The sequence below is a fragment of the Lagopus muta genome, chromosome 23, assembly GCF_023343835.1.
Source record: "Lagopus muta isolate bLagMut1 chromosome 23, bLagMut1 primary, whole genome shotgun sequence".
Taxonomy (NCBI): Eukaryota; Metazoa; Chordata; class Aves; order Galliformes; family Phasianidae; genus Lagopus; species Lagopus muta.
This window is the reverse complement of record NC_064455.1, coordinates 1,962,122-1,976,947: the sequence shown is the minus strand read 5'-3', so window position 1 is coordinate 1,976,947 and position 14,826 is coordinate 1,962,122. Positions and strand designations below refer to the sequence as shown.

The following is a 14,826-nucleotide window of genomic DNA, read 5'->3' as shown; positions in this document are numbered from 1 at the left end:
AGCCTGCATCAGCTCACACATGTGCATGCATCTGGCAGCACCGCACAGCTCAGCAGCATTGGGACAGCACAGAGCTAGAGCACAGAGCTGCACTCCTCAGCTCAGCCAGCGGAGGAACACCAGGGGTTAATGGTATGGAGAGAGGAGGAGGAAGCGGTCAGCCATTTGAAACTCCTCTGGCATGAAGGCTGGGTTAGGTTACACCACTGCTCCCCTGCACCAGCAGCATCCTTCAGCTGCGTCAGGGAGCTGCCAGCACAGCAAGAAGAGCTCTGCAGCACTGTCTTCTATCTGCTGCTCCTTTTGCAATTCATAAAACCTGTGCTCCACTTAAACAGATGATTTGGGTTGCTGTTCCTAAACCTCCCCTGCCTGCTGGGGGCTCTGCAGCACAGCCCAGAGAGCCTCTGTTCCACCAGGACCACACAAAGCAGCAGGTAATGCCACCAGGAACATGTGAAACAGCAAGTTCTCTATAACCACGTAGAGCAGCAGGCAATGCCACCAGAACCACACAAAGTAATGGGAAATGCTACCAGGACCATGTGAAACAGCAAGGTCACTGTGTCCACACAAAGCTGCAGGCAATGCAATCAGGACCACGCAACGCAGCAAGCAAGATGGGGCAGGAACACCAAGCAGATCCCCACCTGCAGGCTCTGACTCAAACATGCTGCAAAAAAAAGAGCAGTGATTCCTCCCCAAATCATTTGTGCCAGGTCCACCTGGTGCAAAAATAAAACAAAAAAGACGAACAAAAAAACACCAAAAAGGGTTTCACAGCTGTTAAATGGAGGCTGGCTGGGACATGCCAGGAATAATCTCTGAATCCTTCACCATCACCCAACACAAGCTCAGGGCACGCTGTCCTCTGGCTGTGCCACACATAATGACAACCCAGGACTTCATTACGATGGCCCTGAGCTCACCCCCCAACCCACAGGTTTAGGATCCACCTTTTTTGTTCATTGGCAAAGTGTGAAGTCAAACGAAAGGAGGGATACAGGAACTCATGTCACTCTCTTAAATGTGATTCATGCAATGAAGACAGCTGGGTAGATTGGGAGTCTCTAACAGGAGTCTTTTGTACTCAATTTTGTATTCAATATTCAATACTGCTGAAAATACCCTCAGGTAACAAGAAAACCAACTAAAATAACTTTTACAGACAGATGACAGTGGGATCTTTGAAGGAACTTTTTATGCCTCTGTGAGAGTGTACTTGTAGCTGCTGTGACCTAAACAATTTAACCTCAATATTAATATTCAGAGACTATTAAGAGTAATAAGATGCTGCCTGCCCCATGCTGCAAGCAGCCTAAAAGAATGCTTCAGAGAGATACACACTGAATGGATCGGCATTCTGGAGGCATGCTGGTGTTTTTCCAAAGCAGTTGTTCTGCTGGGGGGAGCAATGGTACCCAACACCACCCCCACAGTTTTAGGGGAAAGCAGATCTTGGGGTCCCTGCTCCTCTTTGGAATGGGACTGCTGTGAGGCAAGCTCCCGCAGGCAGACATGAGATGGGAAATTTGGGAGCACAGCCCAGGTTGCCATTGAGCAGCCACAAGTCATACAGGCGTTCTCCCGGTGCACAGACAACAAGAAGGTTGCCAGGATGGTGTGGGAAGACCTGGCAGCTGTGCCACTGAGAAAGGCCAACTCAGAACACATCCCCTGAGTGAAATCATGGACAGAATCATAGAATGGCCTGGGTTGGAAGGGACCCAAGGATCATCAAGTTCCAGCCCCTTTGCCACAGGCAGGGCCACCAACCTGCGATCTGGTACCAGATCAGGTCACCCAGGGCTCCATCCATCCAACCTCATCTTGAACACCTCCAGGGACAGAGCATCCACTCCTCTCTGGGCAGCCTGTTCCAGCACTCCTTTGCAGCAGGCTGAGAACGATGAGGGAAAAAGGCTGTATGCAGGTTAGAGGTCTGAGGACTGGACAGGGCATTCAGCAGCTGCTATTGGGATTCTTCTTAACATAGGAGAGGGCTAGAGAGACATGCAGCCTCTGATCCCTCTGTGCAGGAAAGCACCTGAGTTACTCTGTTAGCTTGAAGAAAGTTCATCCCCTGCTGCTAGGGATTGCTGCTGGGGTGTCAGAATTTCCCAGGGGAAAGATCCTCCCTGACATCCAGCTGCAGCAAGCAGCCAGAAGGACATTCAGATGACAGAACATGGGCTGGGATTTCCAGCAGGAAAGTGCTGAGTGATATTTCTCCCAAAGGATTGAATACAACTTCAAAGCTCACCCAGCTCCTGTCAACCTAACGTCCATAAGGCCAAAGCTAAAAGGGCTCAAGATGCCCATCAATTCACCATTACCATAGGAAAACTTTGTTTCAAATTTGCAGTTTCTTGCAAAAAAAAACAGTCTGGATACATCCTACTGACAAGAAAGAGGCAGCTCCTAGGCAGCCTGCCTTGATGGTTTTGAAGCCCACTGGCATCTGATGGACCACAGACAACAAAAGGAGTAGAACAAAAGATGGACAAATTCTTTTGCTCTCGAAGCACTCACGCTCCGCAAGCATTACACAAGATGCTAATGAGGGAACAGGCAGGCTTAATGCCAAGCATTAATTTCTCTGAATCCAATCCTAAAAGACCAGAGCCAAGAGAGGACATGATTTTCTCACAAGAAGCAGAGAATGACGAACCAAACCTAATACCAGATGGGAGCACAGGGTCTCCTTCCATCACTGCTGGGCACAGCTGCTAACCACCCTCACCCCCTGCTTTGCTCTTTCTGTGTCCTCTTTCCCTTTGCACTGCCTGGGCTGAAGGACGGATATTCCACAGGAAGGAAGGACTGCCTTGGCTGCACTGAGATGGGACCGCATGGCTTCCTGCCCCGAGCTGCTCCTTTCTACATAAGAGGAAAGAATTGGAAAATCTGCAATTTCTGCCTCATCCAGGTCGCCAGTAAGGCGGTGAACTTCATCCCAAGCACCACATCACCTAGTGCAGCTCCTGTGCCAAAGAGGGCTTCTGTCAAAACTGCGAGGTGAGCAGTGCTGATCCTCTGGGGGGGGGCTGGGGAGGCAGTTCCTGCTGCAGAGAGCTGCAGGAGGGGGCTCACGGCCACCGCTGCTGCTGGAGGGATGGGGAGAAAGCAGGACCTTCCCCACTTCCCAGTGCCACCCTCCTCCTCCCAACAGCAAGTCTTCCCAGGACTGCAGAACAGCCACAGCAGACAACAGGAGGTGACTGTTTTCCTGCCCCCAGCAATTGCTGTCTGACTGCGCCTGTGCCAACCTCACACCCACCTTTCACTCCTGGCTGCCAGGAGCTCACCTTTGCTGCCTGAGTTCTGCAGCACAGGGGGACCCAGCCCCCAACCCCCTTCCCCCCCCCTCAGCAGGCTGCAGCATTGCTTTGGGTCACCTTCAACTCACAGCTTCAGAGCTTTCTCGCATCACTGTCAGTTATTCTGCACTCACTCTCCCCTCCACAGCGGATCTGTGGCGATTCATTACAGAGAGCGAGAAGCTCTATTTCAAACCATTGCTATGCTTTGCACAGTGTAAAAAACAAATCTACACAAAAGCAACTTCAAGTGAATTTAAGATCCTGTGCAGATTCTTCACCACATTCTATAACCAAATCTCAGAGAAACTTCAACACACACACATATTATATGGGATGCTCTCATGTCAAGCCACTAAACACATGCAACAACAACAAAACAAAGCCAAACAGTGCATATACGGGATGTTACACAAACAATGAAGTGAGAAGCTTCATTAAGATTTCTCAACTGCTCCCAGTTCGATTCTCAGCCCAATGCAGCACTAACAGCCACTTATCAGCACACAGGAATCACTGCTCCTCAGTAACAACAGACATATTTCCAATTGATTCACACTACCTGAGGAATTAATGCTTTTTCAACTCTGTTCCAGATCCCAGGTCAGGATTCTCCTTTCTATTCCGGTAAATTCCACCACGATATCACGTGTAGCAACAAGTTCTCAAAGCGGTTTCGTCAGATTTTTTCCTTTAAGGTAACCCTCTGCACTCCCACGTGAGGCACAGGCATCTATCTCAAAGGCACTGCTGAAAGCACTGCAGTGAGATCAGATGATGGCACAAGCCTGGAGTTCCTGCAGCCTCCTTCCAGCTCGAGAAACACAGCCGAGATTCTCAAAGTCACCCAACAGGGCAGCCACAAGCCAGCGCTGTAGCTTAAAGCCCAGACAACACATAGAAAAGCATCCTAAGGAAAAGAAATGTTGAGAACGGAAGTGAAAACAAAGCCTGACAGCTGCTGCTGCAGCACGGGAGGTTGCAGCACTGCAGCAAGAGCCGCCGTTCCCAGCTGTGCCGTGCTGCATGCAGAGCTGACGCCAGCAAGCATCATATCAGGAACCCTCCCTGCACCACCTTCAGCTGCTTCACCTTTCTGCAGGCATACTGCGTGCTGTCAGAAGGAATGTGGTAAGTAAAACATTCACGGTAAAGACAATTACAGAATTATAGAATGGCCTGGGTTGCAAAGGAGCACAGTGCTCATCCAGCTCCAACCCCCCTGCTGTGTGCAGGTCACCAACCAGCAGCCCAGGCTGCCCAGAGCCACATCCAGCCTGGCCTTGGATGCCTGCAGGGACGGGGCATCCACAGCCTCCTCGGGCAACCTGTGCCAGTGCCTCACCACCCTCTGGGTGAAAAACGTCCTAATATCCCAACCCCCTCCATCTCAGTTTGAAACCATTCCCCCTTGTCCTATCACTATCCACAGATGGGTTTCCGCTGAAGAGTTCCTCGAGCCTGTGCTCATTTTAACTGGTCAGATAGAAAGGCTCATTTTCAGCTTAGGACAGAGCTACTACCTGAGAGGTCAGCTGAAACAACTGTGGATTAAAACACATATTTGGAAACTACCAACTCAGGCCTGTCTGTATCACACAGTGACAGTATGACCACTCCGCAGCCACTCCTCCAGCTTCTCCTGCCGTGGCACCTGCATGGCAAAGGCAGTGTGCCCACCTCGCTCACCCTGCACCCTTCCAGCAGCCATGAGATGAGCTGACCTGCTCACCTGCTGACCCGTGTGCCCAGAGCTGGAAGTGCTGCTGTGACACTGGTCAGCCCTCTTGCATCGCCTCCTCCAGCAGCAGACTCCTTCCTCTCCTATCATGCAGGCTGACACACGAGCCCCAGGCTTCAGGGTCTGTAATATTAACCAGCAAAGCTCGCTCTTACCAGGGCTAAGAAAGCCTCAGTGCTCACATCCTCCTCCCTCTGCTCTGCTTTTAGTGCACTAGAGGATGCATCTGGTCTCAGCCCTTAAGGTGTCTGCAGGTGGCTGAATGAGAGCTGCCCTACTTCTGAATAAATCCAATCAAGAAACGTGGGTTTTCATTCACCACCACATTCACCATCTGCCCCTCACAGAACCAAAAAAGGTCACAAATTAAAACTGCAAATCTCAAAAGCATCTAAGTTAGTGATTTGATCTGAAACTGGGTAAGGTTTGGATACTATAGCCTGGGCTATTTGGGAGATCAAACTATGACTTCATCTACCACTTAAAAATCAATTAGCTGCTCGCATCCAGAACGGTGCTGACATCAGCAAAACGTACAGCAAGATGGTCAGAGCCTGCACTGTCCCCTTTGTGATGGGAGAGAGTAAAGCAGAAGGGCAGCCTGCAGCTCACACAGCATCACACACGCGAGCAGCTGCCCTCTCACCTGGAGTACCAGTGGGTTTTGCTGACCCAAGCTCAATACGGTGGATCAGACCCTGATTTATTTGGCATTGAGAAGATATTTGAGGTTCGCAGAACCAAAGGAAGCTCAGGCACACTGGGGCAGGACGGCTGGGACCAAAGTGAACACAGTTCTGTACTCACATGCTCTAAACATGAGGCCTACTTCAGCCAAGAGTGGGCAGCACAGTGTGCAAGCAGCAGCTCCACCAGCACAGCACAGCCAAAGGGAACACGGGGTGGTGGTACAGATGCAAACACAGGCACACAGTTGGCAATACTTTATGCCATCAGGGAGCACTCTCTTTGCACAACTGATCTCACACACTCTGGATCAGATCCTCACACTGAAGTTTCAGCCAGTTTGCACCATTCTTAACTTGCTCCATGCTGCCCTTCCCTGCCCAGAGCATCCCTGCAGGCAGGATGGGACCAGAGTTACAGAGATGGGGGGGACAGGTTCATTTCTGCACTCCCAGTGCAGGGCTGCACCCTGTGTCACTGGGGCAGAGCTGCAGAGGAATGCCAGGGGAGAAAGGAAAGGCAGAGCCACCTTCTCCAGCCACAGTGCCCACAGCACCAAGCCAGCATTTCCCAAAACCACAACTGGAGAGAACAGGATGACACCACAGTCTCCTCCAAGCTGACATCACAGCAGAAACACTCCCAACTCCCCTCTGTCACACAAAAACTAACACAGCAGCTGACATCTCCTTATGTTTTATAGCTGTGCAGTTTGGCATTCCTGATCCTAAACAAGAGAATGTTGCATTTCCTTTCCAGCGCTCGTGGTGTGGATCCCAACGCCAACACAGCTCATCCAGTTCTCAATGCTGCAGACAGAGGACTCTCCTAGCAAACTACTACGGACCACATTAAAACCCATTCACATTTTCTAAACGCCCTCCATCTTTTCAACCCTTGATTCCAACGGTGCACAGGCCCTTCTGGATTGTGTTTCTATAAGAATCCCAAGTATTCGGGAACGAGAATGTTAAACTTGCTGCAAAACCCCCGTGAGCAAGCACCTACATAGCACCAGTTGTTCTACCAAGGAGGAAATAGGAACTGCTCATGCACAGTGTGTGTGTTGCTGTGCACAGTGCCCAGGCAGGGCTGTTTGTTGCACCTGTGTATTGCACTCCACCCTGCTGAGGGTTAAAGAACAGAGGGCTGAACCGCACTTACAACCCCTTATCTGCTCAGATTAGGGTCCTGCAGGGCAGCATCACCACCAAAACCCGCAGAGGCAGAGGCACAGGGAGAGGCAGGCCCAAACAGCCGCATTCTGGTGGCTAAAATGCAACGCCGTACATTGCGCTCAGCCATCTTGGAACACGCTCTGATGGTCAGGCTGCTGAGACAACAGAAATCCCACCAACCCCCCAGGAACGGCGGTGCTCAGCTCCTCACATTGGGCTGTTCGTGGTGATGTCTCCTGGATTCTGGGGGAGAGGCACAGAGCTGTCAGGAGAGAGCTGGGGGGGGTGATGGAAAGGCTGTGCCCATGAGGGTGGTGGGCATGGAACTCAGGGAGTGCTGGGACACCTCCCTCAGCCACAGGGTTTGGGTGGTGCTGTGGGGGCTCAGAGACCCCCATAGGTCCCTTCCAAGTGAAAATCCCCTGTGGCTCTACAACTTGTGCTGCACTTGTCAGCACAAAACATGGTGCTGCTACGACTCATCATCATCACGTCGATCTCCCAAAACAAATGGCCTCCCAGACAAGATGATTTGCTTCATTTTAGCTTAACACTGACACCCAAACCGTCCCATGCTGTGATGTGGCTCAGCTACACCACATCACATTGGTTTCCTCACTGCCCACCGCCCCCAGTGGGACAGAGATGGGTACAACTAGAGTGCAAAGCACTGGGGTAACATCACACCATTACCCGCATGGAAGAACAAACCAGCTCAGCCTTGGCTGCAACACTGTTGGATTTATTACTATTATTTTAATATTCCCATCTCTGGCTGGAGCCAGATTCGAGGGCACCCATTTTAGAACAAGAGCCGTTTTTGCTAACATGCACCAACTCGTGTTAAAGGAATAAATCCAGTCACCTCTCCTTAGAGCACAGAGATGACAGACAGCCTGCAGTGCTGTGAACTGCACTGGCTCTCTGGGAAGCACAAACCAGCCCAGCTGCCCCAAAATCAAGTGAGGAAGTCTGAATGCTTACAGGGTGACGGGAAAGCTGAGGCTGAACAGCCACTCCGAGGCGAGCATGGTTACAGAGGACCTCCTTCCACATCCCCTCATCCTCATTTAGCCCTCCAGGAGCTCTCCCAGCTCAGCGTTGGGTTCTGCTGTACACCCAGCTGGTCCCAGCACCGGAGCCATCCTCACACAGCAGCTCTGACACAAGAGGGGATCTGTGCTTCTGCAAACCGACCCATGGGTTTCACCAACCGCCCAACACAGGGAATGCTGGCTTTAGGCTCACACACACACAGAAGTGCCGAGGAATACCATCCCTGCTCCATATCCCATGGGTAGAAACGTGTGTCTGCCAACAGACTGCAGGCAGAGTGAGGAACTGCACTCCTTCCAAGTCCCGAATGCCTGAGACAACTCCAGGGCTGTGAAAACATTTCTCCTTTTTACCTTATTTCCCCTTTTCCCAGCAGTGCAGGGGTGGGATGCTGCCCAGACCCTCCTGGGTGCTCCAGAAGCAAAAAAAGAAGAAACCACACGGCGCTGCCATTATGAGTATCATTTCCAGTGATTTCAGCTAGAACGTTCACAGTGCTCACACACCCATGAACATCTGAGCCAACTGCGCCTCGTCAGGACATGCCGAGGAGTCCGGACGGTCACCTGAACGCGGGGCAGAGCAGTTTCAACGCTTCACACGGAGCGTTAGGAAACGAAATGAGAGTGCGGACACCGCCCGACAGAGCAGCACTGCGGCACGGCCACGTGCGGGGCTTTAATGCGTCTGACGACAAGAGAGCAGATCTTACAGTGCTAAAGCAAGTCGAAAAAGGGGCAGAGCTGCTTAACAAAGGCAGAGGGCAGCGGGAAAGCTCCCACGGAGCAAAAAAAAAAAGAAAAGAAAAAAAAAATCAAGGAGAACGTTGTAAAACGACACAATAAAGGCGGGCGGGTTGGGAAAGCGGGGGTAAAAAAAAATATGCAGAAACACCAACAATTGACGGGAAAGGAAGTATACGGAGCTGCCGGAAATAAAGAGAGGCAAATAAATAAATAAATGGAAGCTGACGGGTCGCTCCGCAGGAACCCCGCGTGCCTCGCAGCGTGCGGGAACCTCCGAACGGCTCCGGAGCGCTGCGGGCACCGGGGAGCGCTCAGAGCAGCGCCGACACCGCCGCGTCCCGGCCGGGAGGGGCAGCGCCGGGCCGGCAGCGGAGGGCAGAGCGGAGGGCGGCGGGGCGGCCTCGGGAGGAACGCGGCGGCCGCTCCGTCTCCGCCGTCGCGAAGCACGTTGGGGGAAGCCGGAGGATCCCTCGCAGCCGACGGTGCGCGGCCCGAAGGCGCTTCCTAGCCGTCCCGCCGGGTCCCGGCACGGCGGAGCGGCTCGGCCCGTCCGCCCGGCCTCGCCCCTCGGGGTCCCCCCGCCGCCACGCCGCGGTTCCCGGCCCCGCGAGGCGCCGTGCTGGCAGCGCGGACAAAGCGGATGCCTCGAATTCCTCCCCACCCCGCAGCGCGGGGCTCCGCCGGGCCGGGACCGCGGCACCCGTGCGGCGCCCGTCCGCCCTCCGTGCCTCCCCCCTCCACCGCCTCCTACCTGCGGCGGGCCAGGCTTCCGCTGGCGGCCGCCGGGACGGGCCGGGCCGGAGCAGCCGCGGCGCGGAGTTGGGCGGCCGCAGCCCGCGGGGCCGTGCTGGAGCGGCGGGTCCGGGCGCTGACAATGAGAGGCGGCCCCGGCGCCGCTACGTCACCGCGAGGGGAGCGGGGCCCGGCGGGGCGGGGGGCGGGAGCGGCGCCGCCGGGCGGGGCGGGGGTCGGGGGCCCGGCGGTCCCGAACCGTCGCGGAGTTTCGCGGCCGCCTCCGCCGGGCGATCCGCTCCGTGCGGCGCGGCTTCCGCGGGCTCCGCCGTCGTTGGGAGAAGCGAGGAAGGAGTTTCGGCCATTTTGGGGGGAAGAGGGAGCGGGGCGGCCGGAGGGAACTGCGTGCTGGGAGAGCGAAACGGGACGGAGCGGCGGGCGGCGGAGGGCACCGGGATGGGAACGGGGGAGGCGGGGAGCGGCTCGGGGCCGGAGCTCTGCGGGAGGATGGAGCGGCGGCCCTCGGCCCGTCCGGAGGTGCGGAGCTCCGCGGCCGTCCCGCCGCCGCTGCCCGTCCCGAAGCGGGCGCAGCTCCCGCGGTTTGCAACGCGCCGAGGAAGGAACGTAGGTCGGATGGCACCGGAGCGTGGAGGAAAGTTCATCCTGAAGGGCTGCCCCACAACGTGCCGCCTCTAGCTTGGGACGTGGCGCTGAGCGGAGCGGTCGGTGATTCAGCTGTGGCTGCCTGTGGTATCGTAGAATGGCTGGAGATGGAAGAGCCCCTCAAAGGTCCAACTCCCAGCATTGAGTGCAGACACCCACAGCTCCATCAGCGCTCAGAGCCCCTCCAGCCTCACCTTGGGTATCTGCCCCTATGAGCAGCCCATTCCAGTGCCTCATCACCCTTATTGTAAAGAACTTCATCCTTATATCCAATGCTCTCTTTCCATTTGCAACCATTCCCCCGTCCTATCGCCCTGCTAAAGAGTCTGTCCCCTTTCTTACAGCCCTTTCAGACACTCACAGACCCGTAGGTCTCCCCGCAGCCTTCCCTTCTCCAGCTGCACAGCCCAGCTCTCAGCCTGGCCTCGCAGAGAGGTGTTCCATCCCTGGGAGCATTTTTGTGGCCCTTCTCTGGATGCTCTCCAACAGCTCCTCGTCTCTCCTGTCCTGAGGACTCCCCATCTGGGCGCAGTGCTGCAGGTGAGGTCTCAGCACACAGCAGAGGGGCAGATCCCCCACTTTGGATGCAGCCAGGGTACGGTTGGCTGTGAGCTGTCGTGTCCAGCTGCCATCCATCAGTGCCTCCTTTTGGGCAGGGCTGTGCTCCGTCCTTACATCCCCAGCTCATACTGATGGTGATAGTGTTGCTGTGACCCAGGTGCAGACCTTGCACGTGGATTTATTGAACCTCATGAGGCTGATTGCAGATGTAAGGGGAATACTGGAACAATCTGACTTGAGGGGAAATAAAGGAGAACTTTATTTTGGAGTGTTTCTCTGAACCAGCATCCAGGTGGTGACTCTAGTGTGAGGAAGAGATGGGAAAACCAGGGAATGACCAACATTGGACATCTGCTGTGACGTGGAAGTGTTGTGGCTGCAGCTGATGGTACCAGGGCTATAGCAACAGAGCTGCAGCTACTGGAGAAAGTATTTTGGAGAACAAAGTTGTGTTACGTGATGTTAGAGAAGCAGAAATATAGGCCTTAAGAAAGGAAATATGATGCATGACCTAAGGGAAATGAAGAGAAATAAGGAAAAGCTAGCTGCCCTTAGGAGCTGTTTTGTGTTGTTTCTTGTTCATGGGGACTTAGTACAGTCAATGGAAGCATTGAGCAAAGGGACAGAAAGGGACAAGTGGAAGTGAGGATGTAACAAAGTGATGGAGGCAGACGCAGCTCTGAGCTGGACGGAGGGGTTGGCAACAAGGGCAACCTGCCAAAAATTAGCAGGAGAGACAGGAACAATGTGAAAGGAGTACAACTCTGAAGAGTAAAGGGGACAGAAGTGGAGCAAACTACACAGGCTGGGACAGGAAGAGGGGCAGAGGCACAGGGGAGGAGGGGATATGCCTGGGGTTGCTTGCAGGTCTCTTTCTTACCCAGAAAGACTGCAGGGAGAGTCTTGTCTTCTTATGGTGCCAAGGGTGCAGAATATAAATCATGTGGGCAGATGTGATTAGAGATGAAATGGGGGGGGGGGGGGGGGAGGGGGGACGGAATATCATAAAATTATGAATAATAATGGGGAAGCAACAGGAACTGTCAGCATGTCTGACAGTAGGGGACCGTATGGGTGCAGCAGGCTGGAACAAACAGAAGTAGCTCGTGCTGGTTTTGCACAGCTTGATCACATGAGAAGTGCCTGGCCACGGGATGCCACAGACACCAGAGGCGTAAGCATGGAAAGGGATTACAGAAGCTTACAGAAAACAGATTTCTCTGTGGCTATTAAAAATGTTTCTGAGTCGTCTTCCAGTCCACAAAGTCCATGAAGTGACTTTTCTGCTCTTGCTCTGTATCTGCAATCAGTTTAAATGAGGTGCCTGAGTCAGTCTAACAGCTTGCTGATGGTACGTGCAGTTCTGCTCCTGTCCTCCTGCAGCTATTTGTGAATGTGCTGCTTCTGGTGCACCACTTCTGGCATTCAATCTGTTCATTAAACCAGCGGAAAATGAAAGCAGAGTGAATACTGTTCTGCCAGTTTAGTCAGTTGAATCAGCCCATGGGTTTATGAGCCAGCGGCATCCATCACATCAACATTGCTTGGCTTTGTTGAGCCTCATGATGTTCACCTCGGCCCATTGCTCGGCCTGCCCACGTCCCTCTGGCTGGTTTCCCTTCTATCAGCTGCACCACTCAGCTCAGTGCCATCAGCAGAGTGCTGAGGGTGCACTCAATCCATCATTGATGTCATTGGTAAAGATGCTGAAGAGCACCAGTGCTGAGATGGAGCCCTGAGGGACACCACTCCCCACTGATCTCCACCTGCATGTGAGGCCACTGAGCGCCTCTCTCTGGGTGCAATCTTGTTTTAGTATGCAAAGAATTTCTTATAATGGCAGCTGAGATTCTTATGTTATTACCTGATTGCAGGGATTTGGGCTTTAGTCACGATAAGATCCTGATATTTACTGCACTGGCTTCTAAAAGCTAATGCCATTGGAGGAATGCTTTCTATCATGTCTGAAAGGAGGTGGTGACTGGGGAGAGTTCCTGGTAATTGATAAAGGACAAATTTCTCCAGCTGACGGAATATCCTGCCCTGATATCTAATATCAAAGCAGGGAACATGCTTTGACTTTCATTTAACAAATTCTTCTGTTTTGAATAAATCCTACTTAGTCGCAGAAATAACTATCTGCTGGGACAACCGCAGTACATTCTTCTGTTACAAGTTAAAATGTGTTTTACTTTGCCCATGTGCTCAGCATTACAAGAGTTGCATCTGAGAGAATCCTAGAAACCACTGAGCTCTTGTGTCTTCTGTGAGATGAGTTCATGTGCTCGACTGCGATCCACAGACCCTGAATGACACAGTAAATATGGACATTGATCTCTGACATGACAGCCTCCTCCTCTCAGCTGTGGGCTGTTCTTTATCTTACGTTTACGATGTCAGCGTTGTCCTCTGCCACTTCCACGTTACTGTTTGTTTTCAAATATGAATTCCTGAAGCGCTCTATCGAATATTTACCGGCATTAAGAATGGTGTGACATTGCACTGCGTGCCTTTTTGCATTAGTCCATAGAATAGGCAAAAAATAGCCTACTGCAGGCTTTTGGTATTAGCTTATAATTAGCCTATGATAGGCTGGAGCAATGGGCTGAATGTGTGTGAGGATCACCAAGGCTAAGTATCAGGTCCTGCACTTGGGTCACGCCAAGCCCACACCGTGCTGCAGGATGGTGGAAGAGCGGCTGGAAATTGCCCAACAGAAAAGGACTTAGGGGAGACCTCATTGCTCCCTGCAAATCCCTGAAAGGAAGCTGTGCTGAGGGGGGCTGTGTGCTCCTGGGTGACAGTGATGAGAAGCGATGGCCTTAAGTTGTGCCAGGGGAGGTTTATGTTAGCTATCAGGAGGAATTTCTTCATGAAAAAGAAGAGTTGGTACAGACTGCCCAGGGGAGTAGTTGAGCCACTGTCCCTGGAGGTATTTAAAAGATGTGCAGATGTGGTGCTTAGGGACAGGGCTTAGTGGTAGACTTGGCAGTGCCAGGTTAATGACTGGACTCAATGATCTTTGAGGTTTTTGTCCAACATAATTGATTCTATGATTCTGTAATCAAATCAAAGAAAGGGTTCAGCTCACTTGCTGTCCAATTTAACAGTGTCTTATGAAAGCCTGAAGAACAGTAATGGATCGTCTTTCTGTGCTATGGTATTTTGCCATTCTATTCAACATCAGAAGTCTTAGATTAAGAGTAAACTTGACAGGAGAAGTACAAAAGCATAATTGATCCAGATGAGGCCATGGGAGCAGACCAGCTCAGAGGACCATCAGGACCATTATCTATGGTTTTATGATTCATGGAAGTCCTCACATTGGGCAGATGAGCCAGCAGGAAAAATGCTATGGAGACACCTGGGAATTTGCCTTGGCTTTGGGTACTGCTGCCAACTCAGCTCTGTGCAGGAAATGCCAACCCACTGCATCAACAACCAAAATACTATTCTGGGAAGCTTGCTTTTAAACAGTGTCACTCCCCAGATAGTGAAGGACAAAGTTCACTATTTCAGCTGTTGAAGTAATTCAACAGTTTTGATATTGGGCATAAAATCATCTGATACTTATCAGATAACAGATTTGACCTGGAGTCTTCTGCTCTCCAGCTGTGCTCTGAGTACTGGACCGAATCGTCCAGGTTTGCTTCTCCTTTCCTCCTTCGCCACTTGGTTTGTGTATGTATGAAGACAAAATGTTCCAGCCAGGAACTATCACAGGGCTGGGGAAAGTTGAGCAGCTCATCATTATCCAGCAGTTATAAGAAGGATGGCAGATGGGGGGTTTCCAGGCGTCCTTCTGAATGTTGGAAAGAAACAAAGGACTCTTTGGAAAGGACACCTTGACAGAAGGTTGAAGCTCAGAATGGCTCAGAACATTGGTATGGAAGCAGAGAAAATACCTCTCAATACACAGAGATTAAATGAACAGGAAGCTTCTTGCAGGATTCCTTAGGACACGAGTTTCCAAATATCCCGTTTTCCATTTGCTCACTGGTCTTTAATCCATTTAAGCTCTCATCTTCAGGACTGTTAGCAATAATGAAGGAATCTCAACCCACTGACCACTGAGAACCAACTATGAAGGTAAAGCAGAGTAATATTTGCCCACGTAGCAGGCATAGACTATGACATCCCCT

General features: G+C 52.3%; 1 protein-coding gene across 2 annotated transcripts in view; it reads right to left on the bottom strand.

Annotated features, from left to right (window-relative positions):
- The window catches only part of LUZP1 (leucine zipper protein 1), a 34,827-nt gene extending 25,240 nt beyond the window's left edge, over positions 1-9,587 (bottom strand). The window contains exon 1 of one of the 2 annotated variants that reach the window (XM_048968959.1): positions 9,480-9,587. The gene's annotated coding sequence lies outside the window, so the exon portion shown is untranslated. Of the gene's footprint in view, positions 1-3,882; positions 4,423-9,479 lie in introns of those variants that run through there. The other variant, XM_048968958.1, reaches the window with a different exon arrangement.
- Positions 9,588-14,826: the final 5,239 nt, after the last annotated feature.